The 27668-nt window shown below is 43.1% G+C and overlaps 1 protein-coding gene across 3 annotated transcripts in view; it reads right to left on the reverse strand.

The window, feature by feature from the left end:
• The window catches only part of NDRG2 (NDRG family member 2), a 91601-nt gene that overhangs the window by 49142 nt on the left and 14791 nt on the right, over window positions 1–27668 (reverse strand). The window contains exon 1 of one of the 3 annotated variants that reach the window (XM_040352403.1): window positions 22812–22909. The exons of the other annotated variants lie outside the window; for them this stretch is intronic. The gene's annotated coding sequence lies outside the window, so the exon portion shown is untranslated. Of the gene's footprint in view, window positions 1–22811; window positions 22910–27668 lie in introns of those variants that run through there. 3 annotated transcript variants of the gene reach the window in all.

Raw genomic sequence — 27668 nt, forward strand, 5'->3', positions numbered from 1 at the left:
ATGTAGTTACCACAAGCACTCAGTTAATGTTTATATGTGAACGCCAAGCAAATCGCTAAATACACAGAGAGGTTTTAACTGCCAAAGGATTTGTATTTCTATCCATCCATTCCTGAGATTTGCACAGTCTTTCCTCACAGCACACCTGTGCCAGGGTCAGGTAGGCCTGCACAGGCGTTTCATGCGTCCCCTTGCAGACAGTCCCATTTCTGTCAGTTAGGACACAGCCGCCGTTCCCAGTTTGACAGCCATGCAAGTGTAGATGCACGTCCCCAAGGGTGCACTGTCTGCATTCAGGGTCGTGCATCTGCACAGCTCTCAAACTGGGAGCAGTGGTTGTGTCCGTGCAGCTGCTGTGTTCCAACTGACAAGATCAGAACTACCTGTACACGTAGCCCTTGCATGGGCGTATGTTTAGGTATGCCTCTGAACCTAGGCCTCTCCTTTTTTAGTTTATCCCCTTATCAGGGGATGTTCACAACATGCCCACACATGAACTCACTGAGATTTCAGCCCATTAATATTAAAAAAAAAAAAAAATTGCACTGCAACCGGATTGCATGGTACAAACATACCATGCGATCCAGTGAGGGCAAACACATTGCATTTGCAACCTGTGTTGGGGGGGGGGGGGGGGGTCGTTAACTTTTTATTGTGCCCACTCCAGATCGCAAATGGAAGGCGTTTTGCATGCTGAATCACACAGCGCATTTCTGTGCGATTCATGTATGGGTGTGGCGTGAACCCAGGGCCGTCTTTACCGCAGGGCAAATGGGGCAGGTGCCCTGGGCCCTGTCACTGTTGGGGGCCCAAAGCAATCCCCTTTAAAAAAAAAAAAAAATTTTTTTTTTTTTTTTTAGGGGTCCGGAGTCCCCCAGGGGCCCGGAGGACCCCAGATGGCAACCCCCCTTTTTTTTATTTATTTTTAAATAAAAAAAAAAATTATATATTTTTATTAAAGGGACAATTTAATATATTTTTATTTTATTTTTTATTAAAGGGCCAATTTTTTTTTTTAGAGGTCTGGGGGTCCCCAGGGGTCCATAGTTCCACAGGGCCCCGGATGACAACCCCCTATTTTTATAAAAAAAAAATATTTTTATTTTTATATATATATATATATATATATATATATATATATATATATATATATATATATATATATATATATATATATATATATATATATATATATATATATATATATATATATATATATATATATATATATATATATATATATATATATATATACACACACATACACATATATATATATATACATACACATATATATACATACACACACACATATACACACACACACACACACACACATTTTTATTATTATTATAGGACCCAGAGGTCCCCAGGGCCCCAGATGGCAACCCCCCTTTTTTTTTATAAAAAACATTTTTTTAATATATTTTATTTCTTTTTTTTCTTTTTATATATATATTTTTTTATATATTTTTATTAAAGGGCTCAGAGGTCCCCATGTGGCAAACACCCTTTATCTTTTTTATAAATGTTTTTTTTATTTTTGTTTATATATTTTTTTTATTTATTTTTTATTTAAGGGCCCAGAGGTCCCCATGTGGCAAACACCCTTTATCTTTTTTATAAATGTTTATTTTTTTATTTTTGTTTATATATTTTTTTTATTTATTTTTTATTTAAGGGCCCAGAGGTCCCCATGTGGCAAACACCCTTTATCTTTTTTATAAATGTTTATTTTTTTATTTTTGTTTATATATTTTTTTTATTTATTTTTTATTTAAGGGCCCAGAGGTCCCCAGGGCCCTGGATGGCAACCCCCCTTTTTTTTTATAAATGTTTCTTTATATATATTTTTTATTAAAGGGCCCAGAGGTCCCGGATGGCAACCCCCTTTTTTTTGTAATTTATTTTTATTAAAAAAAAAAACAATATTAAAGGGCCCAGAGGTCCCCAGGGCCCCAGATGGCAACCCCCTTTTTAAAATATATTTTTATACATATTTTTTATTTCTTTTTTTCTTTTTATTAAAGGGCCCAGAGGTCCCCAGGGCCCCGGATGGCTACACCCCTTTTTTATTTATATTTTTCTTTATTTCTTTCTTTATTTCTTTTTTTGTAAAGGGCCCCCCGCTTCTAAATTTGCGGCAGCCCCCCCCCCCCTGCTTCTCAATTTCAGGCGGCAGCACCCCCCATCCCGGTTCTCTGCTCCAGGGGGCCCATGCCTGAAGCTGTGCAAGTGGCCCCATAATTCCTGATGGCGGCCCTGCCTCCCGTTAAGCCCCTGTGCTGCCCACAAATCAGGCTGAAAATCATCAGCGGCACGCAGCCAGTGACAGTACTGCTTCCCTTCCCAGTGTTTTAAAATGTACAGCACCCCTGGCTTCCCTTTAGACGTGCACTTCTCCCTTCCTGCCACTGGGTGCTGCTTGTATATAAAAGTGAATTAGAATGTGATTTTATAACATCCCCAGTTTGCTCTTCCCGAAGCTGACTTCTTCATGTCCTGCTTCTCAAGGTATGTCACTGTTTGCTAATCTATATTGTAAATAGAAGTTTTCTGTAGAGTGTGCCCACAGTCTTTATAATATTTGATGATTCACTGCAGGTCTGGTCAGTGTTTTAAAAAGTTACTCTATTTTACACATGGCATGGCATGGGGTCACAGCACCGTCTGTCCATTCTGCTTTAGCACCATGGGACCCCATGCCATGTGTAAAATAGAGGAACTCTTTAAATCACAGACCAGACCTGCAGTCCAGGCTGAGTAAAGCCTCAGAGTACATGACATTACTGTCTGTATTTAACTGCTTGATGGGCTTATTTTGGGCCTGGCTGGTTCACATGTATGTGTTTTGGCGGCCCACATTTGCGCAGGCACAGCAGCCCATTCATTTGAATGGGCCGCCATGCCCGCATTTCCTGCAAAGAAAAGCGCATGCCTCATGTAATAGGCTGCGCACACGGCACGCCTATGCCCATCAAGCACTGAAATACAGCACTGTCTGTCCATTCTGCTGTCTGCTGTGACTTATCAGCAGTTCCCGCACTGTCAAACTTGCTGCATTTTTAGATGTTTAAGGTCACGCTTTTAAAAACACAGTGCGTTTGTGTGTGCAAGAACTGCAGGTAAGTAGCATGGTGCAAAAGCAGAATGGATTTCAAGGCAACTGTATTTTTAAAATGCTGAATGCACCTTTTTTCTGCAGGAAACAAAGGCATGGCAGCCCATTCAAATCAATGGGCTGCTGTACCTGCACAAATGAGGACCGCCAAAACATACATGTGAACCAGCCAGGCCCAAAATAAGCTGGAGGGGGGCCCAAAAAAAATGTTTGCCCAGGGCCCAAACCATATTAAAGACGGCCCTGCGTGAACCTGCCCTGAACGTGGCTCCTTGCACTGCAGCACATCCCGACTGGTTCTTTGTGCTGCTTCTCCCTCAACGGCTGAGCTATGCTGTAAAGACTGTACAGGGACTGCAAGAGGTTGATCCCAAGACAAGTACTTACAGCACTTGCAATTAAAAATACAATAAAATTATGTATTATTGATTACAGGAGCTACAGGACATTGTGTCCCTTAAACCTGCCTGGAGTTCACCATTAAAGTGTTAGTAAGCCCAGGACCCTGCATACACTATATCTGGTCTCCCACAGTACACAGAAATGCAATTATTTTAGTAAATATAAACTCCTAAATACCTTTTCTCATCAGCAGTATATAGCAGTCTTGTGACCGCGATCAGTGTCCGGTTAAAGCTTGTAGGAGGAGTTTTCATTCACCTCTGACTGTCCCATGAGTGTGCAGGACCCCTGACCCTCTGTCTGGACAGTGCCGATTAGCCCTGTGCTGAATCACATGCACCCTCCCAAGAAGAAAACGCTAGCAATACACACCTAACTGAGCAAGTGTAGAGTGATTGCAAAGGCTTCGTCTTATCAGGAGATAGTGGATGTAGGGGAGGATTAGAGAAGACAGGATCAAACAGCCTTTTTACACAATACGCAGGATTAACCCCTTAGGTTTTTACAGAGAGTATAACAAGCATGCTTTACTGCATATACAGACCGATTTTATTGTTGTGCGTTTAGTAACACTTTAAATCATCAATGTATGGACCAAAGTAAAAAGAAGGACAAAACCATGTACAGGTGGCACAGCTTTAATGCTTTAGTTTGACACAAGCTATTGCTCCTGTTCCAGGCAGTGTCACCAAACACAACATATTAAATAAGCCTGTGCTACTTGCAGTTGCGCCGCAGTGTTCCTGTTCAAAAAAAAAAAGTCACTCAAGAGGTGGCAGCATCACCTCCTGAATGCCCGTCAGCCACACTTGCACCGCTCGGTCAAAAGAGATCCACCTCAAATGGCTCCTCAGACGCAATTGTTTACAATCCTACAGTTGTCCAACATGCTGGGAAATTTCTGTCAAACATGCCTGAAGACAATCAAATGCCTTGCATTAAAAAGGACAACCGGTTGAAAAAAAATTTCTGTACATGGAAAGTAAAAGATAATATCTGATGTCTGTCAGGAAATCCATATGGTGGAAAATTGCCCAATTCCAATACACCTTACAATAGGATTACAAGATCTTTGTAAAAATCTGCTTTTGATTTACCATAACCAAGTAAAAAGTGAGGGCCTACCTATGCAATTAATTAAATTATATCAAAATCAGGCAGCCCCCTACCCTGTATAGTTTCACATATCCACTAAAATGATAGCGGCAAAAAACACACAGCCGAGACACACTTTTACTGCCCCAATTGCACCCCCTTATGCTGCAAAGGCAGCGGATAGGGGGGTCCACAGGTCGCAACAATTAGAAAGTACTGCCTGCTAAATGCCATCCATTCACGTGAATCGGGCCATACTGTCCTGAAAGTGCGTGCAATGCACACACACACGTGGGTCTTCAGGGGTTAAAACAGGCAGTGGAGATGACAACGCCTTCTCACCACTGGCCAAATACCCGCTAAAGAGCGATTTAACTGGACAGTGCCAAAAGTATTGAATTACTGTTTCCTCCGCTATCCACTGTGGATAGAAAAACACAGCCAGGTCCTCGATGTCCACTGTAGCAACAACACAGATTGCCCAATCAGCTATGAATTTTCGACCAATGTGACAGAAGCAGCACCCTTATTAGGTCTGCTGATTCTGCATGCAGGAGAGCCTAATTGGCCCCTACTGTTGCCCCCACTCAAATGAGTTATGTAGAAGCAGCATTACCACAGGAAGTTAGGACTACAGAATGCCCCCCCCCCCCCCCACAGAGGGGTTTCCACAGTGGGAGGCTGGGTGGAAAAACAATGCGAAGAACTTACCAATGTGACAATCAATATACAGCATCTCACAATATATAATTATATGTAAATATTTTACTATATCTTTTCATGTGACAACACTGAAGAAATGACACGTTGCTACAATGTAAAGTAGTGAATGTACAGCTTGTATAACAGTGTAAATTTGCTGTCCCCCCAAAATAACTGACACGGCCATTAATGTCTAAACTGCTGGCAACAAAAGCGAGTACACCCCTAAGTGAAAATGTCCAAATTGGACCCAAAGTGTCAATATTGTGTGTGGCCACCATTATTTTCCAGCACTGCCTTAACCCTCTTGGGCATGGAGTTAACCAGAGAGTTTACCCTCAGCTTCTTTAGCAAGGCAGTGGTCATCTTGGAGGTGTGTTTGGGGTCGTTATGTTTGAATACTGCCTTGCAGCCCATTTTCTGAAGGGGGGGGGGGGGGGGAGAATCATGCTCTGCCTCAGTATGTCACAGTACATGTTGCCATTCATGGTTGACCATGGCGAGGCCTGTTCAAGTGGAACCTGTCCAGTTCAAAGGCTGTGTGGTCTTGGCCACCGTGCTGCAGCTCAGTTTCAGGGTCTTGGCAATCTCCTTATAGCCTAGGCCATCTTTATGTAGAGCAACAATTATTTTTTTCAGATCCTTAGAGAGTTCTTTGCCATGAGGTGCCATGTTGAACTTCCAGAGACCAGTATGAGAGCGAGAACACCAAATTTAAACACACCTGAGACCTTGTAACACTAATGAGTCACATGACACCAGGGAGGGAAAATTGCCAATTAGGCCCAATTTGGACATTCAATTAGAGGTGTACTCACAATTGTTGCCAGCGGTTTAGACATTAATAGCTATGTGTTGAGTTATTTTGAGGGGACAGCAAATGTTCACTGTTATACAAACTATATACTCACTACTTTACATTGTAGCAAAGTGTCATTTCTTCAGTGTTGTCACATGAAATAATATAATAAAATCTTTATAAAAATGTGAGGGTGTACTCACTTTTGTGAGATACTGTATACATTCCATGTTACTTTAGGTACAACCAAACTCAATGTAAAATAGAGGCATAGCTCCCAACTGTCCCTGATTTGGAACAAAGTCCCTCTGTCCCCCTTTCCTTTTGTCCTACTGAAAGATAGAAGTACACTTCCTGGTATGTGACCGTGTCTAGGCATACAGACCTACAGCCATCTGTAGTATGAGGTCTAAGGCCCTGCTGCCTCAGAATCAGGAGATCTGGCAATATCAATACTGCGCTGCTAACTTTTCTCCTTGGTGAAGACTGATATGAGGAAGTTAACCCCAGCATCTACCGAGATGGCCACCTCCACACAGAGACACAGTGCAGAACATAGTATAGTGAGTTAAGCTGGCCACAAATACCGTATTTATCGGCGTATATCGCGCACTTTTTTGCCCTGAAAATCAGGGCAAAATCGTGGGTGCGCGATATACGCCGATACCCGCGCCATTTTTGAATGCCTGCGCCGACATATACTGTGCGCAGTACACTCGGGTACATTCGGCCAGGCTCAGCTTCGCTCTGACTAGGGTTGCCACCTCATCCCTTTAAAACCGAACACATAATAATTACACAGGTTCTGTGGCTAATTAAGGTGGTAATTAGACTCATTTGGTGCCTTACCTGCATTAAATTAGCCTCAGAACCTGTGTAATTCATATGTGTTCGGTTTTAAAGGGATGAGGTGGCAACCCTATCTGTGACGTTTATGCGTGAGAAGCCGAACCTGGCCAAATATACCCGAGTGTACAGCGCTCGGTATACATCGGCGGAGGCTTCAAACTGAGCGCGGGAATTCGACATGAAGACAGCGCGGGAGAAGCTGGGAGGACACAGAGGCCGCAGACGGACGCCGGACCGGACGAGGCCGCCGATGGACGCCGGGCAAGACACCAAAACTGTAAGTAGTCAAATTTAATAAAAATGTTATTTTTTTTTTTTTACAGGGTTTTAGGGTCAAAATTAGGGGTGCGCGCTATACGCCAGAGCACGCAATACCCCGATAAATATGGTAGATTGAAATCCAGATGGTTTAGCAGGGACTGGCCAACCCATGTGTGCTTCTGCTCGAAAGAATGCATTCTAGTAAACAACTGCTTTTGTATGGGCTTGTTGGAAAAGATGTCTTGAACAGCAGCTGCAGCCGCTGATCAGTGTATTCTGACAGTGCCAGAATACAATGTCTCAGCGGTGATTATTCCTCTATCCAGCTTGAATATATGAATTGAGGAAACTAGTTGATTTATTTCATTCCGCCCACTGGCTGAATAGAAAAACAAATCTGTCTTTGGCCATCTTTAGTAAGGGGAAAGGATCAGCTGCAGACAGACCACAAGAAATACTGGCGACTAGTCATAGGCCTTCTGCCTGACTTCCTATTTCTTAGGCAAATCTTCCAGCGATCACTACCTCTTTAATCATAGCTGATCTTTCGCAGAAGTCATCCTTGCAACTCGTCGGCTGTGGAGTGGTTTTTACTTTTGTTAGTCTTGGAACCCTTCAGCAACCAATCAGAAAAATGTTCTCATCTTACTATGGCTGACAGGAATTGCTTCTGGGATACGGCACGATCACAATGCTTTTTGTGTCATTAGAAATGTATATAGATTAGCCACAGAGAAGGAGATGCCAAATAAATTACTGAATCAATATTGACATAAGGGTAAATTATACACTAATGGCAGGAAACAGCCAACATTCACATATAAGATACCATTACATTAACTATGACTTTACATGATCAGTGCGTCTTTGTTTGTCCCAGATAAAAGGGATCTGTCATTTCCTTTCAGATGCAAATCCTCAAGCCATCATTTTCAATTCCTCATGTCGCGTACACATGATCATTTTTCAGCATGTAGAAACAATTTTTTCCCAACTTCATCATAACGACGTTGCCCACACACAATCGTTTTAAAAAAATGCTCTAGCAAAGCGCGGTGACGTACAACGGCACTTTAAAGGTGAAGTTCCATGCGGATGACGCCACCCTTGGGGCTGCTTTAGCCGATTCCTTGTTAGTAAAAGACGATTTGCGCTTTTCTGTCCGATACAGCGTGATGAATGTGCTTACTCCATTATGAATGGTAGTTTTACCAGAACGAGCGCTCCCGTCTCATAACTTGCTTCTGAGCATGCACAGGTTTAACGTCGTTTTAGCCCACACACAATTTTTTACAACCCGAAAAACATCATTGTTTAAAACGTCGTTAAAAAATGCAGCATGTTCGGAAAAATTTTTTTTTCGTTTTTTCAGAACCCGAAAAATGTGAAGCCCACACACGATCATTTTAAATGTTTTTTTTCCATGCCGAAAAATGATCGTGTGTACGCGGCAACAGTGTCTCACAGTATAATGCCGCGTATACACGGTTGTTTTTTGTGATGAAGTAAACAACGTTTTTAAAAAAGTCATTTAAAATGATCGTGTGTGGGCTTCACATCGTTTGTCTTCTCAAAAACGACCAAAAAAAATAAATTTGAACATACTTCAATTTTTTATGTCGTTTTTTGTGTCATAAAAAATTATCAAGTGTGGGCTAAAACATTTTAAACTGGACTGTCAGAAGCAAGTTATGAGACGGGAGCTTGAATGGAACAGAGTGCCGTCGTACGTGTTGTACGTAACCGCGCTTTGCTAGAGCATTTTCAGAAAACGATGGTGTGTGGGCAACATCGTTTTTTATGATGAAGTTAGAAAAACAACGTTTTTTTGCATGATGAAAAACGTCGTTTTATTTCATCACAAAAAACGACCGTGTGTACGCGGCATAAGATCGGACTACATTTCCCTTTCTCCCTGCAAGCAAGACAATGCTGGATTGCATGCACTAGTAAGTGTTTTTGTTTTTTTTATATCTTGTATACAGTGACACGTGTTAGGGATTTCAAAGTCAATTATTTATTTATTTTTTAGAATGTGGAGTGTTCTTTAACAAGCATTTAACTTTTGTAAGGTGAATAGGGGGGCACTGCCAGGGTTAATTTTCCTAATTCTCTGGAAAATCATCAACATATTGTAAAGAAAATAATTCTACATTCTAAAAGTGGGGGGGAAAAAAAGTCCATTTAGATAGTTCTGTAGTTTACACAGGGATTGTGGCTGTATTATGGTAGTAATCACAAAGTGGAATAAAGTACGGCAATACTATTTATTCCAACAATTACAAAAAATGTTCTCTGAAAAAAAAAAAAAAAAAGTTAGTACAATTCCTGTATGACATGCAGTAAGTATTGTATGTGTAAATAAACCACAGGCTATAAAATAAAAGATAAAAATAAAACAAAAACAAAAAAGGTGCAGTGGAAAGTTGCAGTATGACCTCTTGTAAAATTTTCATCAGCTCATGAATTCACCACACCTTAAACACAATGCTAATGAGCAAAGCCTTGTTCTGGCGTCTTGGTGAACTTAGAAAATACTGCGTTCTCCACTCTCTCCTCCTCAGTTCTTTCCTCTGTCATGTGGTATGAACCAGGCAGTAGGGGGGACAAGGCCATGGTACAGTGGTGTCCCTTTTATTAGCCCATGTTATTATTTCCACTACAGGACTGTCACATGAACTCCCTCTGAAATAATGGTATGCTCCTGCCTGCATTCGCCGACACGGTCTGTGGCAAGGCTCCCAGGAGTTACGCAGCTTCTGCCCTTCAAATCTTGAAGGTCAATGAGATCAACCCCATGAGAGAAAAACAGGCTGCTAAATACACACTGGTGTGTGTACAACGTCACACACGTTTTGTGATATACTACAACACAGCAGTCATACCGGGACACACACTGTCACAACAGGCAGGGCTACCCAATTATACGTGCAAATGTGGCCCCAGATGGAATACACAAGCTGAATGCCTGCACTGGAACCTGTAATATGTCAACACAGCAGATCTGTACTTTCTGCTATGCCCATATAAATAAAAGCCACAGAGCATGAAACATGCATTACCATAAATAAAAAACATTAAATCGTCTTCATACAGGTCAAAGTTCACATGATTATGGAACTTTAGGTAGTACTGTACCAAAGATGTATTTTCTTGCAGGCTGTGACAGAGTCACGGTGTCCGTGTAATATCATACCACTGTATGAAGTGCCACCATGATAATCAAGCAACATGAAATTCCCAACGTACATCTGTGACACCTAATAGGACTAGATTAGGTCACTCTAGGACAGCCTTTAACCTTTTCTACCCCAAAAAAAAAAAAAAAAAAAAAAAAAAAAAAAACACACCCCCTTTAATTTTCAGGTCTTGGGGAACCCCTACTAGAATGAAAGTCATCAAAAAGGGACAGTTGTGGACATGTCCTTTAGATCGTAGCCAGTAGGAAAGTAGTGGTCAGAAGGCCACCATTACAAAGATCATTGGTGTCATGCTGCTGGCTCCATAAAGTGGCATTGAACATTGACCTTCCATTTGATGGCGGCTGGATAGTTCCACCAGTTACAGCTTAAACCGGAGGTCCACCAGAGGAATATCTCGTCTCGCGGCTGCCCCATGCCACCATCCTCGGTGAGGAAATCTGGAAGTGAAGTGTTGCGGCTTCACTGCCCAGTTCCCTACTGCGCATGCATGAGTAGCACGGCACGCCCTCACTTGTCCCTGCTCAGCGTTTCATGGGGGGGGCTTGACCATGACTATGCTCATGCCCAGAAGTGGGTGAAAATACCTGTATCTGCACCCCCTCCCCCTGAAAGGTGCCAAATGTGACACCGGAGGGGGGGGGGGGTTCCGAAAAGTGGAAGTTCCATTTTTGGGTGGAACTCCGCTTTAATGAACCCCCAAACTTTTGAGGAACCCTAGGGTTGAGAATGGCTGCTCTACAGTGTTTACATCAACACTACAATCGTAGCCATTTTACATTTGCCCTGTTCTATGTTGCCAAAGCCACAAGTACCGTAATTCTGAGCTAAAAGAACGAGCATACTGGATGGGGAAAAGGTAGTTATCTACAGAAAAATAAATCCCTCAGACCCTATATCTTAGTCCTGCAAGTAGCATCTTTCGGGAGCGCTGTAAACTTGTAAAGCGTTGCACCCACAATCACCAGATCATGGGTGTAATGCCATGCTCCTGCAGACTGTCTGTGTAGCCTTTTGCCTATATCTCCAATACGAGCAGGAAGATACACAATGGGGGTTATTTACGAAAGGCAAATCCACTTTGCACTACAAGTTCAAACTACAAGTGCAAAGTGCCCTTGAAGTGTAGTCTCTGTAGCTCTGAGGGGAACATGCAAGGAGAAACACACACACGATTGGATAATAAAATCAGCAGAGCTTCCCCTCAGATTTACAGCGACTGCACTTCCAAGTGTACCTTCAGTGCACTTTGCTCTTGTAATTTGCACTTGTAGTGCAAAGTGGATTTTCCTTTTGTAAATAACCCTCAATGAACTACCTACAGCATTCAAGAGCACTCTGGTAATTTACTGAGAACTACAAGCCAACAGCTTTAAAGGCTAGTAGCCAACCGACAGCTGTAATATTATATTTCAGGGTATAACAGGTTACAAATGAACCATCCCCCACCCGAATATGGGTGTAACATGTTACAAAAGGTGAACTCATCCTTAAAATATGAATTTGTCTGTCAGCCTCTAGAGGGAGCTCTCAATTGCTCTGCGCAGTTGCAGACATCTGGTTGTTATGCTGGTTCAATGGCTTTAGCAATTTAAGCATCCAAAGCATGAATGCAGCTCAGGAGTTTGGGCACATTTAGACACGTTTACAAGTGTTTAGGTGGGGGCAACCAAACGCCTGTAAAAGCAGAATTTTTGAAGCCCAGTGTGCATGAGGCCTTACATTGAGGAAAATATAGTTTTAAGCTACATACACATGGACATTTTTTTTTAAAGAAAAAGGTATAGGACTTTATTTTTTTGGTGGATGCAGCATCGGTCAGATGCTGCATCTGTCCTCCGCCAGCTCCAAGACTGGGAACCGAGCAATCAAACACCTTTGATCGCTCCGTTCTCACAGCTCTGTGAGCAAAGAGCTGGTAAATGTCATCAGCTCTCTGCTCTGCCCCCTGCACTCACTGGGGCGCTGGGCTGTGGAGGGGGTGGGAGTGGCCGGCTCAGGCTCTCAGCGGCTTGCTGAGAGGCTAAGAAGTTTCTCTTGTGGGTCACAGGAGTACATTTACTTTTGCTCTCCTGTGACCCAGAATCAGATGACAGTGAGCCGATGTCACAGAGATCCTCCAGGATTTGGAAGGATCCTGACTATATTGCCCAGATTCACCCAGATGTCTGACTGGCAACTGGCTTAGCCTTTCTGTGCTCTGCTGACAGCCAGAGGCAGCCGTTCCCACCCACTTTCCAGCCCAGTACTCTGGCAGCCACCGCTCCATGCTCCTGGTAAACTGAGGACTGAGTGATCAGTGGTCATGTAATCACTCTCGATTCTTGGAGCCGACAGGGGACAGCCACAGCATGGAGGGGAGTATAGGTATCAGTTTTGTTAGTTTAAGCCCCACACTTTAAGGCCATATGCTAAAAGAGCCATACACAGAATATCTGCATTTCAGACATCTGGCCCTGAATGCATACAGCCTGAACTCAGTGGGGCCGGACGCTGCACCTGTGCCACTGGGGTGCCTGAAAAGCGTTGATATTTGACACACACGGGCCAAACAGCTAGTGCATCTAGCTGTGCCTTGTGTGCCCAACATTTCAATCACAGTTAGGCCTTGTACATATGGCCTTCAGCAAGCTTTTACAAAGTGGCGCCAGCTCACATCTGGTGGTAATAACTTGTAATACCACCGGCTCACCACCAGATGGCGCCAGCTCACAATTTTTTTTGCCCACCTTCCAAGCCAAGTCGCCAGGACACTATTTCTAGTCGCCATGGCGACCGGGATTTGTCGAGCCCTAACACACACACACATATATCTATCAATCTATCACAAAAAAAAAAAAAAAAAACACCACACACCACACACAGCACAAGGACTTGAACCTTAAATAATTTTAACTGAGGCCGGATTCACACAGTTGAATGTCAGCTTCCAGAGGGAGCTCGCAATGGCATAGCTTATAGGTGCACCTCCAATGTGCAACAACACCTATTCAAATAAATAGAATGCCACAATACAGCAGGTAAAAATAAAAGGAAAAGAAGCCAGAAATTTTTTTTTAATGATTGCAGCCACCACATCTAGGGACTGGTTACATTTTTAGTCCTGGGTCTGGATATGCTTTAAGTGTTGATTCTTAAAGCTTATGTGAAGTCACCATTTTAAATCACATCAGGCAACTAAAAAAAAAAAAAAATCCTAAATTTCCCATACAGTGCCGTAGCTAAAAATAAAGCTTGAAATTCCTGTAAATGCCACCTTTATTCCTTGGTCATGAGACCACACAGGCTTCCCTTTCCAGCTTTTACTATGTGTGGGGGGGCTTGGCGGCATTGTCTGAGGATAGGCAGCAGCATGACATATGGGCTGGCAGGGAATGTAGTTCCCCCATCTACTGATGTTCCATTGCACAGTGCAACCCACACTACTACAGGCTGCTGGTTCTGATGGCACAGCTCTTGCTAGGAGCCACCGTCAATCAAAATAAGCAGGGCTGTGCAAGGGACACGTTAAGGATGTATTGAGCTGAATGAGAGAAATCCTGAAGAGAAATGAACACATGTGCGAATCAGATGCGTGCCCATAGAAGATAATGAGCCTGAATTCGCACCTGAGCCGCACTGAAATGCCTAGAAAACGCACACGTTTTTTCGGCAATGCGCAGTGTGAATGCATCGCACATATGTGAACCAGCCTCATTGAAAACAATGTATTTTATAATGTTATGCGAATTGGATGCGGTTTAAGCCGCAACCAATTCGCATAGGTGTGAACTCGGCCTTACAGATTTCAATCTTCCTCCCATCATACATTACGTTTCATTTATAGACGCTGTAGCACAGCAGCTATGAATGGAGGAGCTGGGTGGAAAGGGAGGGCATAGTCAAGCACTCTTGATAAGTCTGTCAGCTTCATTGGTTCTATTAACCCCTGCCACATCAGAAAATTGAGGCGGGCGGGTTAGAGGATGACTTTTTTTAGAAAGCCAAGAGCCAGCAGCACAAGGGACACATCACATTTATAGTAAGTCACATCCCTTGTGCGGATTTATGCTTTTTCTGTTTTGACAAAACTTTAAAATGCATTAGCGGCAGACTGAAATCCATTTGTCAGTCCGAAAAAAGCTCTCGTTTTAGTGAAGTACTCCCTAGTGTTTTGGAACTCAAGTAGCTTCTAGGCAGATCATTAATAAAACCCCCACCAATGGGCATTTCTTTGGAAATGGAAATTTCCAGATTTTATCACAACCCTCAAAGAGGAGATTTTACCCATCAGATAAGTCTTAAATCTCCTCCTCCGAAAATAAAATCAGGTTCTCCCTGTTTACAGGTTTTAAAAAGACGATTCTTAAAGCGTCCTTCAAATGGCAACAATTTGCTTTGTGAATGAAGAACAACAAGTGGAACGAGACTGATTGAGGTATGCAGCCTTTCATCACAGGACCAGTCCTATCTAGAACTGTACACGAATCTGGAACAAATACACAATTGGCTTCAGGCAGCTCAGTCATTTATCTAACCCAGCCTCGCCTCTGTCACTGTAGTTTGCCCAGCATTTCGCTTGGCATGCAAAAAGGGAAGGCATCCTGCAGGGCAACAACATGTTGTCATCCCTCTCCTGCTATTCATACTGAGCGCATGGAAATTACTAACAACATTGTTTTTTAAAGGCATACATTTGGATTTATGTACGTGCTTTACAATCAGTTTTCATGAGTCCAAGCTAGACTTCTAACTATATGATCTACAAATATATTGGAATAATTCTGGAATACCAAGGGCTAGAGAAGTGGTGTCACCCATTGGAGTACACAACTTCCATCCAGGCATTATATTATGGATATAGGGCAGGGATCTTCAAACTACGGCCCTCCAGCTGTGGAACTACACTTCCCATGAGGCATTGTAAAAATCTGACATTCACAGACATGACTAGGCATGATGGGAATTGTAGTTCCTGAACAACTGGAGGGCCATAGTTTGAAGACCCCTGATATAGGGCCTTCTGCAACAAAAGAAAGCAGCACTCTATGCCGGGTCAAACTACATATACAATATACTATTAAAGCAATTATCCCCTTAAAAGTAATAAAATATGCTCTGAATACTGGCAAGCTTAACCCGGCCACACATCAAACAGGTTCATCCAGCACCGCTAAAAAGCGCAGAAGGCAAATCTTTTGCTACTGGTGCCGCCAGCTGTCAAAATACCCAGACAGTGCCTGCATCTGATTGGATGCCGCCATTGTTCAGCCAACAATTTTCCACTCTGCTCCTGCGATTTTGCACGTGAAGAATGTCAGGCAGAAGGGTGTCAACAGGGTCACCTTTCATGATCAACCTGTCAAAATATACTCTGTGTATGGGCAGCTTTAAGCTATCCATAGAGAAACTAGCTTAACCACTTCAATACCAGACACTTACACCCCCACCCCCCAAGCCAATTTTCAGCGCTGTCACTGTTTAAATGACAATAGCGAGGTCATGCTACATGGTACCCAAACAGAATTTATCATTTTGTTCCCACAAATAGCGCTCTTTTGGTGATAGTTTATCACCTATGCGGTTTTCATAATCAAGTAAAAAAAAAAAAAGTTGTTTCTGTTATAAAATTTGGTAAATAAGTACATTTTCTCCTTCACTGATAAGGCGGAACTGACAGGTGGCACTGATAGGCATTCATGGGTAGCACTAAAGGTGACACTGATGGGTACTTGTGAGTGGCACTGATATACGTCACTGAGGGGCATTGTTGGTGTCGGCAACGATTGGCATTTCTCTGGTGGTCTAGGTGGCATACCTGGTGGTCCAGTGGGGTGACCATCCCTGGTGGTCCATTCCGGCATCCGAGGGGGCTGCACTGAAACAATCAGCACCCCCCCCCCCCCCATCAGGAGAGCAGCCAATTGGCTCTCCTCTACTAGTGTCCGTCAGACGCGAGTGAGGAAAAGCGATCAACGGCTCTGTTTACATCGTGATCAGCCGTGGTGGGACACGGCTGATCACGTGGTAAAGCGCCTCTGACGGAGGCTCTTTACCGAGATCGGTGTAGTGGAGTGTCAGACTGACACATCGCACCACCAATTGCCGCGATGTGCGCCACCGCGGTTGCCCGGCGGCTGTTATCCTGCTGGACGTCATATGACATCCAGTCAGGATAACGCAACCACCGCCCGGTTGTCATTCTGCTATAGGCTGGGTGGTAAAAAGTAGTTAAAACCCGAATTTCCACATCCACACATTCATGGTGGATCGAGGAATCCTCCCTATGCGGTTGTATTCTGACAGAAGGGACTCTTCCACTGATCAGTGCTGATCGAAGAATTTTGCAATATTCCCGCTCAAGAAAAATTGGATCGTTGGGTCGACTTCTCTTGAGTGGGAATGGCCATAGCTTAAATGAAATTTGGCCAGTCCATGCTGAACCAGACCATTTACGATTCATCTATGGCCATGCTTTAAATCAGTATTTCTCAAAGCCAGTCCTCAAAGCGCCAACAGGTCATGTTTTCAGGATTTTCCTCAGATGAAATGGCTGTGGTAATTACTAAGGCAGTGAAACTGATCAAATCCCCTCTGCATAATAATTGAAAGCCTGAAAAACATGACCTGTTGGATTGCCTCGAGGACTGCTTTAGATTCAAGAGCCAATTTCTTATCTCTTGAAGACCCCCACCTCAATCTCTTTACACAAACTTGTCTAACCGCTTGTGCTACAAAATGCGAATCATCCCAATTACATAGATAGATGAGGTTTATTGTCATCGTAGAAAACAAATTCACAATGAAAAATTACATTTCTGCTCCACACATTATTCATACATCACAATCATCTCAACTAAAACATGGTTTAATTATACCAAAATATATATAAAAAAATCCCCATATTAAAACAAAGCAGTAAATCAAAACTAATGTGCAACTCATTTAATTCCATTACATATACTGTATATTAAAGATCCAGCACAGAATGTGGACCCCTCAAATTTCTACAGCATTCATACAGATCTGAGAACTCAAAACGTAGAAAACGTCAGACAAAGGGAGAAGCATTGATTGATTTAACGCTCTAGCAACCACCAGAAAAAAAAAAAATGTAATTTGTAGATTTTAGACTGACCCTATAAATCATAGGTGGGTAAATATGAATTGAGGAGTTAGTCAGTCTGTCCAATCTAGGAGCAACCTTTAGGCTCTCCATTGGAGTCTGCCTGCTTAGTGGAGAATCTGAGCAGGCGGGTGGCTGGTTCATGACACAGGTCTGTTGATAGCCGTTGCTCCATAGGAGGACTGGGGGGTCCGATCAGGTCTGCCTGAAAAACTGACAGGTGCACCCTAATCGGTCCGCTAGTGTTCAGTTAATCCTTCACCCATCAAATCAAACACTCACCAGGATATGCCTAACACTCACGTGCTTTGGCATAAACAAAACCTCTCAGGTAGGTTTAAAACAGAAAAATATTTCCAAACAGTGAAATCCGGATTGCTCCACATATAAGTAATTAAAACAGAAGGTGCACAATAGTGTAATACCGAATGGTCAGTTTTAATAAAACACCATGCACAAATCTTCAAACATTGCACTCACAAAAAAAAAAAAAAAAAAAAAAAATCTTTAAAACTAGCAGCAAGTCACAGCAAAAAGCGTTCTCAAATTTCCTCAACCGGTGAAACAATGGTCACGGCGGGCCCACGACCAGCTAGATATATTCTCACCACTCAAACATCCTGTATGGAATTTCTATTTCCTGGTTCAGCTTGGTGCGACACACGTCTAAACGTCTCACGTCGGTTTAGATGCTCACTGTGTAACCACGCCCCGACATGTTTCGTCACGAGGGACTTAAAGTGGTAGTAAAGTCTTTACTACCACTTTTACCTACAGGTAAGCCTATAAGGCTTACCTGTAGGTATAAAGAATATCTCCTAAACCTGCACGGTTTAGGAGATATTCCCCTCGCAATGCAGCGGGGATCCACGGCTAGAGGCCCGGCAGCCGCCGGACCTTGCCGGAATGAAGTCTCCCGCGCGCATGCAATCACAGCGCTGGAGCGGCGATACCCGGAAGACACGCCGAGGCAAGATGACATCTCGCTCGGCGTGGACAGGCAAGTTCTACACACCTCGTTCCAAGGTAAGCATATCATAATGATCTACTATGCGGTGCATACTAGCTCATTATGCCTTTTAGGTGTAAAAAAAAAAAAAAAAAGTTGCGGGTATACAACTGCTTTAATCATGGATTGGCCACACAGTTATAGATCCCTCCCTTATATACTTGCCCTTCTAATTGGTGGACAGGATGTCGGCCGACTGCGCACGTGCACCGCATCAACTGCAGGCGTGACCATTGTTTCACCTGCTTTGCTGCTTGTTTTAATGATTTTTTTGTGAGTGCAATGGCGTTCTTAAAACCGACCATTCGGTATTCCACTATTGTGCACATTCTGTTTTCATTAATTATATATGGAGCAATCCGGGTTTCACTGTTTGGAACAAATTTTCTGTTAAACCTACCAAAGAGGTTTTGTTTATGCCAAAGCACGCGAGTGTTAAGCATATCATTCTGGTGAGTGATTTGATGGGTGAAGGATTCACTGATCACTTTTGGTGTGGTGGAAGACTTGAAGATTCAAGGAACGTACATCATTTATGAACTTTATGTTTATCACTTGTGACACTATTTTCACGGGTTCTATATTTCATCTATTCTTGATAGTATTGACAATTAATTTCCTGAAGCCATCTGATTTATTTAATTATTGATCTCTATAGTATTCATACATTTTTTAAGCCATTTCTGATCTATTAATTTTTTCACGAGAGGTTTATACACTGCGCTGCTTAGTATTTTTGACACCGATTTTGGTTTAGTAGTCATATTTATTCACGCGATTTTAAATGCTGCCTACATACAATGTCAAATCTGTACACTGTACAAAGCTATGGCTGGCATAGCCACTGTGTTAACTGCTCATCTGAGCACTAACCCATCCAGGATTGGCATTTCTGCAGGCCACACACAGGCTGCAGCAAATTGGCCCGTTTGTATGCAGCCATAGCACAGAGGATCCAGGAGGTGGCGTCTGACTGCCTCTGAATGCAGCAACTATCTGCACTCCATCGCCCGTATGAATGTAGCCTAAGGTGCCAGCTGTCATCTTTATGGAGCATTGGCTACCTGGCATCTATCCAGCCCCGCTTTAAACATGTATCTGAAAAACATACCAGAACAGTGAACTAGCTACAGCAAATCCTTTTTTTTAGTGACGCTTGCAACCTACTAATCTTTAGGTCCCCTGCAGAGAGGTTGTCAGGGTGAAGGTACACTGAAATGCAGACTTCTTAATGCACATTCTACTTACATAGTCTATTTCTTCATAAACATGAAAGGCTTTTACAGAGCAAGTCAACACGTCAAAAGAAAAAGGGGGGGGGGGGGGGGGGGGGGGCGTTTTTTTTTTATGCTGCATTTGATCTATTTTTTTTTTAAATATGTATGCATAGGCATTTCACTAGCTTTCCAGTATTTGTATTTAAATACAGGTTTAGAAGTAGATACATTGTTATTACCCATATACCCTGGACATTTATGCAATTGGATTACACAATACAGTGCAATGTTACGCTTATCTGAATGTCCCCAACACTGATTAATGGACATCTGTTGCATTCTGTGCTGGTATACACAAATCAGCTGAAAAACAATAGCAATCCAGTGTCCTTTTTACAGGACTAAAAGCACTAGGTCATATGGGCGGCTTTTATCATGCATTAGCCAAGACAGAAATCAATAAACTATTCCCAAGAGCATCGCGGGTAAGCTGAACTCGATGGCTACTTACGCTCTGAACCAATACATACTTATCTAGTTCCATTGCAACGAGTAAAGAAATGTAAGCTTTTGGGCATTATCAAAAGAATAAAAGAGTTTTGAAAATGTGTCATAAATCATTTTTTTCACCACAAAAGAGAAAAATAAATAAAAAATTGTTGTAAAGAGCTGCACAAACTGTTGACACTATATAAATCCTGTATAATAGTAATTGCTGTTAATGGGGTGTGTGATGAATATAAATAAAAAAAAAAAATTAAATGTAATATATATATATATATATATATATATATATATATATATATATATATATATATATATATATATATATATATATATATATATATATATATATATATATATATATATATATATATATATATATATATATATATATATATTTTTTTTTTTATTTATATTCATCACACACACACACACACCCCATTAACAGCAATACTATTATACAGGATTTATATAGTGTCAACAGTTTGTTCAGCTCTTTACAACAATTTTTTTTTTAATCATTATTTATGGGCAATTGGCAGCAATTCTAGAACAACCCCAACCCCCCCCCCCCAATGATTAAACAAGGTGACCTCTAACGTAATATAAGATCACTGCGATTTGAAATGGTTCAATGCCAGGTTCACATGTGTGCATTTGCATTTTAATGCATGTTTTTCATGCGCTCCCCATGAAGTCCATGGGGCCATAAATGCACCATGTCGAACCAAAAGCACCTACCCTTTTTTTTTCTAGTTGCGCAGAAGTGTGTTGCAAAGGTGTGAACAATCCCCATACACAACGGTATTCCTCTTGTGCACAAAAAAAAAAAAAATTGCACGAGTGTGAATGGGGACTCACAAAATCACATTGTAAGATTGTGATGGATGTCAGCTCTCTGCACAAATGTTTGAGTATTGCTATTCCACCCACATATATACAGACTAGGACAGAAAGAAGGACCGTTATATTATAAAAAAATAGTTACACACAATTCCTACAAAGCAGACTGTAAAGATTGGTAAGAATGTAAAATCACTATGTGACAAAGTAGCTGCAGCTTCTTCTGTGGAAAGGAGAAATGCTGGTCCAGCTTGGTTACATGCAATCATTTATATGTCACATCCAGAGGGTGGCTGGGGATGCAGAAATTTACTGTAGTAGTCCGTTATACATATAGTCAGCACTGTCCTGTTCTGGTTGCTGCTGGAGCCATCTGCACACTGGACTTACCCGGGTCCAGCTTGGTTATGTGTCACCTTTGCAGGGCTGCTGGGGGTGCAGAAATTCACTAGCAGTCTGCACTACATAAAGCCATCACTGGTCTTTTCCCCCAGGTGCTGCTTCTTGATGTCTGTACGCTGAACAGAGGATGTTTGCTTGGCACCTCTGCCATTCAGCACATTTCTTTTAATGAATACAAGGCATTCTTTGATAGGATAAGGTGACGATTATGAAACCATCCACCTCGTCCAATCAGGGAATTAATTGAATTAATTAAGGACATTTGCTGAATGGCAGAGGTACCAAGCGAGCAACTCCTCCTTTCAGTGTACAGACATAAAGTTGCTAGAGCAGCACCCAGAAAAAATAAACCTAGTGATGATCCTATAAAGTGCAGACTACTAGTGCATTTCTGCATCCCCAGCACCCCTCCGTAAGTGACATGTAACCAAGCTGGACTAGTGTAAAGTTTCAAAATACATCCTTCCTGGAGCTTTAAAGTGACACCAATAACCTTATTTACCAAAATAATCCAAACACATCCCCCGCTTCGTGAGCTTGTCCAATATCACATTTTACAGCTGGAGGGCAACAGGTTGAGCACCCATAATAGATGGGCACATAAAGTCGCCCTGTGCAGAGAGTATAGGTCGGCCATGGTTGATCTTCCCAGGCTGGCATCATTAGGAAGGGAAGCAATGGCAGCCCACCCTCACCTTGCAGGGTCGGGTCTATGACCTTGACAAAGATCAGGTTGGTGGAGAAGTAAGGAAAGCTCAGATTCCACCATATAGTAATTATTAGCAGTACATTGTGATGTGCCAGCCCCTGCCCATGCTGTAGGTGGGGGTGTCAGGTGAGTGCTCACTGTGTTGTCACTACACGTGCGGCCAGTGTACAGCTTGTTTGTGAGTGTGGCTCCGGCAATGTGGGCGGGGCTATGTGTTTGTGGGAGGGGTGATCTGTGGGTCTGTTTATGGCAGATGAGTGTAGAATGTGAGCTCCTGTGCCCGCACATGATCCAGTATGGTGTATGTATGTAATGATCCGATCATTGCTGTGCATTATGAAGCCTCGGTAGGATACACGGAGCGATCCTAATAGTAATGGGAGGTGGATGGAGAAATAAAGAAGGGGGTGATGGTGAAAAGACAGGCCATCTGCTCGGAGAAATGTCACTACAAAACACACACACACACACACACACACACACTGCCATCTGTCACCAGCACAAGCCACCGTGTCCCCCTGTCACATTCTCCTGCATGCCTCTCACTGATCACTCAGGGGCCCCATGGGGCCACACACAAAAGGAGCACTCACTGTGATGTGGGGTTCCCTGTGCAGACTCTCTTCCTTCCCCGATCCTCTGTACAGCTGTCTGGTCTGCTAGATGTGAGAGACACCCAGACAAAGACACATAGACACTCCCAGAGCAAGAGACAGCCAGGGGAGGGGCTCCGGGGGGGAGGGGCACACAGACTGCTATGAGACTCAGGCTAGACCAGGGACTCCGACAGCATACAAGTCATATCAATGACACAGAGCAGGGAGGCATGGGAACACAGCGATCTGTGTAATGTGACAACCAGCAACAAGAGAGTACAGCAGGGGGGACACAGGATCATGGCTTTACTAAATACATGATCATGGCTGCACTACATACATACATCCAGGATCATGGCTACACTACATAATCATGGCTGTACTACCATACATACATCCAGGATCATGGCTGTACTAAATACATGATCATGGCTGCACTACATACATCCAGGATCATGGCTGTACTACAATACATGATCATGGCTGCACTACAATACATACAGGATCATGGCTGCACTACAATACATGATCATGGCTGCACTACCATACACACATCCAGCATCATGGCTGCACTACACACATACATCCAGGATCATGGCTGTACTAAATACATGATCATGGCTGCACTACATACATCCAGGATCATGGCTGTACCACAATACATGATCATGGCTGCACTACAATACATGATCATGGCTGCACTACAATACATACAGGATCATGGCTGCACTACCATACACACATCCAGCATCATGGCTGCACTACACATATACATCCAGGATCATGGCTGCACTACACACATACATCCAGGATCATGGCTGCACTACACACATACATCCAGGATCATGGCTGCACTACACACACACACATCCAGGATCATGGCTGCACTACACACACACACACACACACACACAGGATCATGGCTGCACTACACACACACACACACACACCCAGGATCATGGCTGCACTACACACACACACACACACACACACACACACACAGGATCATGGCTGCACTACACACACATCCAGGATCATGGCTGCACTACACACACACACACACCCAGGATCATGGCTGCACTACACACACACACACACACACACACACACACACACACACCCCCAGGATCATGGCTGCACTACACACACACACACACCCAGGATCATGGCTGCACTACACACACACACACACACACACACACACACACACACCCCCAGGATCATGGCTGCACTACACACACACACACACAGGATCATGGCTGCACTACACACACACACACACAGGATCATGGCTGCACTACACACACACACACACACACACACATCCAGGATCATGGCTGCACTACATACATACATCCAGAATCAGGGCTGCATCAAGATCATAGCGGCTGGTGCTCAAAAAGTTTGGGGGACGCAAACAAACTGAAAAAATTAACTGTTAGTAATGTAGGACTGTTTATATCCATTTATCAGGCGGTTATAAATCATTACTGCTAGATAAAACTGCCCAATTTTAACCTCACTATGCCCATCATATGCCGCCTCACTGTGCCCATCACAGTAGGCCAATCACTTACACATTTCAAGTAAAGTAAAATAAAACCACTTAAAAAAAAAAAAAAAAAAAAAAAAAAGTCCATATCAAAACCGCCTGTTACATCAGATGTCCCAGAGTCCCCCTTTACAGCAGGTGCACCCATCAGCATCCATCTAGAAATCAGATGTCCCCATCGCTGTGCTACGTACATCTGGGGGGGGGGGGGGGGGGGGGGGGAAGGGTGCATCCAGGCAACAAAATGAATCTGATCCCCTGGGTTGCTTCAGAGACTAGATGCACTCCCCGCCAGCCACATGGGTTATGAGGAGCAGTCCTGCATCCTGGGAGGAACCCTGGGGATGAAATACTAAGATTACTTTAGTAATCAAAGGCTCTGCTAAAGATCAACACAAATATTCTGTTTTATCACACCTGTTTCTCGATGTTTGTAAACATTAACATATACACCCATCAGCCACAACATTATGACCCACCATAACCTGTTGAGGCATGGACTCTACTAGACCTCTGAAGGGATGCGGTGTCAAAACATTGTGTGCAGCAGCCTCCCCAATACTTAGAGATATGAGCTGAAGAGGGACCCGAGAAGAGGAGGATCTGGGCTGCTCTATACAAAACCATTTCACAGAGCAGGCAAGTATAAGGCTCCATGCACACTGAAGCTGATCAACTGTAGTTTATTGGAGTTTTGGCTTTTTTTAAGCCCATAAACTGAACTCTATGTTAGCCTATGTGTCCATGCACACCTGGGCTTTTAGTGTTAATGAGCTTTGGAGTTTATTGCCTTTTTTTCTGAACGCCCGAAATTTGCGTTCAAAGTGCTGTTTTTCGGTGGGAAAAAATGCAAAATGCCAAAAAATGCTCAAAAACGCAGGCACCAGCATTATTAGCGTTTTTTTATCCAAGTAAAAAAAATAAAATAAAGCTACACTGAAAAATGCTGATTAAAGCTATTGCAAAAAACGCTAAAAAAAAACGCTGAAGGGCTCCCTGCAAAGCTACTGGCGTTTTTTTTATAGCTTCAGTGTGCATGGAGCCTAACAGTTTTTTTTCCTTTAAAAATAAAAAAAAAACACTTTAGTATCACTTTAAGGCTACGATTGTAGAGAACTCTGAAATATACAAATGATACAATTTTGCAGAGAATGATTTTTTTTTAAAGTTTGGAAACTCTTTTCATCTACATTAGTATTGTATGGTTTTCAGAAGCTGGTTTTATCTACAATATTGCAATCATCAAATCCCAACAAGGGTTTAGCCTTTTTCAAGCAGGGTGCCTCCAGGTTTAAGAGCCGGTTCACACTTAAGTCGTCTTCAGGACGTTGTGCCGCCTCAGAGGCGACCTGCAAAATGACCCTCTGTATAGAAGTCAATGCAGGTCGCCCCGAGCCGCCCCCGAAGTTGTACAAGAACCTTTTTCTAAGTCGGAGCGACTTGCGTCGCTTCTATTAGAACGGTTCCATTGCATAGAATGGGACGCGACTCGTCAAGCGGCTGAGTTGCCCGACGAGTCGTCCCAGTGTGAACCGGCTCTTAAGAGTCGGTTCACACAGGGACAGCACGACTCGGCAAGGCGATCTCAAGACGACTTAAGGGGCGACTTGCAAAATGAATTCTGTATTGAAGTCAATGCAAGTCGCCCCCAAAGTCGTACAAGAACCATTTTCGAAGTCGGAGCGACGTGCGTTGCTCCTATTAGAATGGTTCTATTGAATAGTATACAAGGCAGCAGGTGGATCAAGCCTGCTTTTTAGTTACACAAAGCCACAGGTTTTCATTGTACACCAATAAAACCTTGTGGCTGCTGGTGTTCCAACAACCAATGAGGTCATTGGGCGATAAGGAGAACATTAGGCAGCTGCATGGCATCCTTGTTTTCCCCTCTCCGTCAACACTGGGGTTGCATTAGCTGAGTGAGGGAGAGAAGAGAACCACTGGAATACTAGTCAGTACCAGTAAACAAAATTGGATTTGCTTTGGAAGACTAAGGCCGGATTCACACCTATGCGAATTGAGTGCGGCTTAAACCGCATCCAAATCACAGAACATTTCTAAATATATTGATTTCAATGAGGCTGGTTCACATATGTGCGATGCATTCACACTGCCGAAAAAACTTGTGCGTTTTCTAGGCATTGCGGTGCGGCTCAGGTGCGAATTCAGGCCCATTATCTTCTATGGGCAGGCATCTGATTCGCAGAGGTGTTCATTTCTCTTCAGGATTTCTCTCATTCTACTCAATACACTTCCCCCCTCCCCCTCCCCTCTCCCAGGTCTCCAAATTCGCAGCTAAAGCGGAGATGATCTGCTGAACAGCTCCCTTATCTTTTTGCAGAGATAACAGAGCTGGAATTCGCACCGCACAAGTGTGAATCCAGCCTAAATCACTTCTAATGTTGGGTGTCCTATGTTTGTGGATGTTACGGTGTTCTGTAAAACAATTAGTTTCGTTTTTACATTTTAGAACAGGGTGCCTTGGCTGAAAAAGAAAAAAAAAAAAAAAAAAAGTTTGAGAACACTGCTAAAGGGATCGTTTGTCACCGACTCAAACTGAGCTTCTAAATGAGTCTGCAGAACCGTGTGTAGGAAGTCTTTGTAAAATATCTGCAAATACTACAGCTTCGGGGAGCGTCCTTGAAGCCTTTGGGCTAGGCTCACACTTGCCCATGCTTTAAAAATAGCAAATCCACAGAGGATCACTTTTTCAGAGTGTGGCTAAACAGCGACTGTCAGGCCCCATTCACACCTCAGCGTTTTGTAGCTTAAAGCTCCAAAACGCTGGAGGAGAAAAAGAAAATCCTCAATTGTGTTGGTTCACATCTCCATTCCAAGCTGCCCAAAGCCAAACACCTGAAGCTCAAAACATTTCTGGAGCTTTTTTTGCAATTCAAAAATTGGGCAGATTTGATGTTTTTTTGGCGTGCTTTTATTCCCATAGAAATTAAGGGAAACACACCATTTGTGCGTTTTCTGTGCACATTTTTGTAACGGAGTCCTATGAATAAGTCCGTATGACGAAACATGTCGGGGCGTGGCTAAACGGCAACCATTTGTAAGCACTTCACGCTGGGCACCAGATCAGAGAATAACGGTTCGAGCTAGAGGAGCGGGTGAGAGTGATATCCAATCCATATACCTCGGGTCTGTCATGACCACACTATACACAATCCATACACCTCGGGTCCGTCATGACCACACTATACACTACTACAGACGTTTTCTCCAAGAGCCATTTGCTGTGATTTTACTTGCTGGCTTTGAAGTGGTGAGTGTAATGGTTGAAGTTTTTCACATAG

Source organism: Rana temporaria, chromosome 1 (assembly GCF_905171775.1).
Source record: "Rana temporaria chromosome 1, aRanTem1.1, whole genome shotgun sequence".
Taxonomy (NCBI): domain Eukaryota; kingdom Metazoa; phylum Chordata; class Amphibia; order Anura; family Ranidae; genus Rana; species Rana temporaria.